The sequence below is a fragment of the Pleurodeles waltl genome, chromosome 6, assembly GCF_031143425.1.
Source record: "Pleurodeles waltl isolate 20211129_DDA chromosome 6, aPleWal1.hap1.20221129, whole genome shotgun sequence".
NCBI classification, from domain to species: Eukaryota; Metazoa; Chordata; class Amphibia; order Caudata; family Salamandridae; genus Pleurodeles; species Pleurodeles waltl.
The window spans coordinates 130,217,683-130,221,219 of NC_090445.1; positions in this window are offsets into that span (position 1 = coordinate 130,217,683).

Consider the following 3,537-nt stretch of genomic DNA (forward strand, 5'->3'; position numbering starts at 1 on the left):
TGTTGTTAGCATATTATATAGGGTTGAGATCTCTACGGTTGGTCAGATGATACCATTGACTCTTGGGATTTGTAGTGTTTTGTTTTACTTGCTTCTAATTGGCTGCTGAGAAAATAAAGGTAAAGAAAGAGAAGCATAATCAGAGCATAATCAGAACCTCCGACCCTGACAGAATCAGCTTTCTCTCCCACAAAATTCAACCCATGCATTCTTGTTTTCTTAAGCACAGTTCTAAAAAGTGAAGGTGCTTAATTATCAGAGGTACTTATTTGTGGGACAGCAGATCAACCAGGGCGCATTAAACAAACCAAACACGCCTTAAGAAAGGCTATTTCACGTGGCTAACGAAGGAACGAGAAAGATGGAGCCGGGGTTCTCTTAGAGGTTGAAACTGGGGCCCCCTGCGGAATGTGCTGAGGTGCCCCGAGTCTCCCATACCTCACTGATATTCATTGTGTTTGCGCTGAATGTGGGGTCCCCTGAACGGTTGTGGGGCCTCCGAAGGCCTGCCATCCCCAACCCTCCGCGACGCAGGGGCTGCAGGTCCTGTGTGACGTCCCCTGGTTTGAAACGATAAATAAATAACTGCATAGCGGAGGGCTCCTAACTGAATTTTCTATCACATTTACACGATTTGGCAAATATAGCCCTCAAAACTATTGTCGGCGCCTGCACCTCCATAATACTCCTGGAAATGGCCGAGATGTGCCATCTCCACGAGACGAACCCTACTCTCAGATCGTTCCCTCCATTTAGCGGTCTCCAATTTCATGTTAGACTGTCCTTCCCGTTCAGTTTCCCAGCTCCAACATTTCCACCTGCTCCCAACATATGATTCTGGAAATCCACGTTGGAAATCCACTCTTTGGTGTATCTTTTAGAGTTTATGTGTTGAGGAATTACAACTGAGGGACTTTCGGAGGGAAGTCTTATGTCAGAACTAAGCAGATTTGGTATTATTGAAGAAGGGTTTTGGACATCCTGTTCTTAAGCTGCAGTCAACGCTGCTCATTCGCGTACCTTCCTGTACTTGCAAAAATGTGTGCCTCAGTACCTTCAGGTTTCTCTAAACGTTGTGCAACGCAGCACTGAACAAATAGTAGCTGTACTATGTTGCACAAAGTGAAATTGCATTGTAACGGCAAATTTTAGTTGTGCTGTGCAGCAATAACATGGTCCGTGCAGATGCTAAGAAAATTAAGGGCACACCGTTTGTATCAGACAGATGATAAATGGCCAGCACAACAGCACCATGCTCTAAACATTGCAAAATTGCAAGGAAAAGCACCCCAAAAAGCGCCCACTAAGTGAAACCAGGAGCAAGGGGAGAGCTCGGGAAACTAGGAAGCCGAGACCGATGATAGGAGGAAGAGAAAAATGAAATTTACATTTTAGGGGGTTGAAATCCTCATATGTGAGTTATTCAGACATCAGGACAAATTATTGTCTTCTCAATACCACCAGCTGTAAAAGACAAATACAACATTTAGGTGGCACATGAAGTCTAACATACGTTTCATGTAAATAGCTAATAAGCAAGCGAAATAATGAGTGGTCATCACATCGTAAGATGTTCATGTATTTTGCTAGAATTTTATACGTTTTAGTTGTCTTCTTTGGGTTAAGAATCTAATAGTGTTGGGGCGTGGCCACGATGGCAACTGGAGCAGACGCTTAATCGAGTGCCCTGTCCCAGGCCCAGCCTGTATCCTGCTTATCCTGGGTGAAGAAACCTAACATCACCTACTACGGTGTGACTACATCCTCCTTCCCACAGTAACACCCTACATACAGATAAACCAGACTGGAGGGGCTGTGCAGGCGTGGATCGTAGTTATGAAGCAGAGGTACTCCTGGGGCAGAGGCCCAGGTCAGCAATTGTGGTGGCCCTAGATTGAAGCCCCCACAACCTGTAGGGCGATAAGTGTGCCCCCGCATTATTGTCATCCTCTCTGCCTACCGGACATCAGGGGGGACCTCCCATGGACCGCTGCTGTGCTCCTAGTGCGGGACTTCAGTGCCTGAGACTTGCACCATATCACCCAGGCCGGGCTGATTGGTGAGGACCGCAGACTACATGGGTGAAAACTGCAACAGTAGGCACCGCCCCCCACCCACCCCCCAGCTGCATGTTGCCAATGCTGGAGCAGATGAAGAAGATCTAAAGTGCCCAGGCCTGGGAGAGAACGGTAGGGATACATTACGGCCATCTGGAGTCCCACAACTCCGATTGGAGGGGGCGCTAGAGGCAGGGGTATTATCATGAACTCACTGAATGTTCCCAGAGGAGTGAGCTGGACACGCAATGCTAATTCCCAACTCCCCCACTAGGGTAAAGTCACCCATCCACGTTATGAATAATTAATTCCCTAATGAGGGAAAAGGAACTGGGAGACACAAGACACCATTTCGGATCCTGGTACCTTCCCGGACGACTGCTGCCTGGAATGTGCTGGGCGTCACTCCCAGAGGACGAGATGTAAGATTAGTGTAGGGAAATGCATTATTCGCTAGAGTAACACCCCGTTTAGTAATGGCTATACCTTGTTCCTTCCCTTCCCCTGCCTATCTGAAAAATGTCAAGAGACGTCTATTGCAAGGATAAGAAGGAACAGGAATCCCTGGAGTTGCAGGTATGTATATGGGTAGTAGAGTGTTAGTCTATCTATAGCAGATATGAGAACCATACATTTATTAAGATAAGATGAAGCGAGGAATATACCTCAAGATATAGAGACAGTACCTTGTACTCATGGACTGATATCTTGTAGGAAATAAAAATAGATTTCCACAAACATAAATAAAATGTATACATATGCTCTTATTCTCTGTAGGGTAATGCACGCTGAAAACCTTCAGTGCTCGGGGAATCAGAATATAGTAACCAGGTAAGTTGATGCACTCACCAGTCAGATGTTATGCTACACTACAAGAAAACATGTAGACATTCATTCATGGCAATTATAGTCTTTTCAAAACCGTTTAAGAATGTTTTGCAAGCAGTACATATGAGCATATATGTACATCTTATACGATGTCAGCAAATCACTGTATTATGGCCACAACTCGAAATGTCACATTTTATGCCTTCATTTAGCTGAAGAGTGTTCCATCACAAATGGTGCCAGCATGAGAAAACCAGCTTGCCAGAACTTGAGGAACTGAGGGGACGCTTCTGAACAGATAAGTCACGCTAGCACACACGCGTGTGGTTACCACTCTTGAAGTGTTCAAACATCTGTTTCTGCTTTTCTTTTTTAGCTTGTGAAAGAAGTATGCAGCTGAGGAACAAGGTAGTGTAATGTGGGTGAAGAAGGGGATGAGCCGCTGAGTCCCGCAGTCAAGAACGCCCCTGAAGACACGAAGCAAGTCAGGGAGTCCGGAAACAAACGTGGTGAAGACTGAATGAAAAGCGTGGCTTCTGGCTTCCTCCATGTCTATGTAGTCTGCCTAAGCAAGATGGCTGCTATCTATGGAGCTATCCAGGAAGGTGCCCAAATACTTCTCGATCGAACGCGCGCAATGTCTGCCGGATCG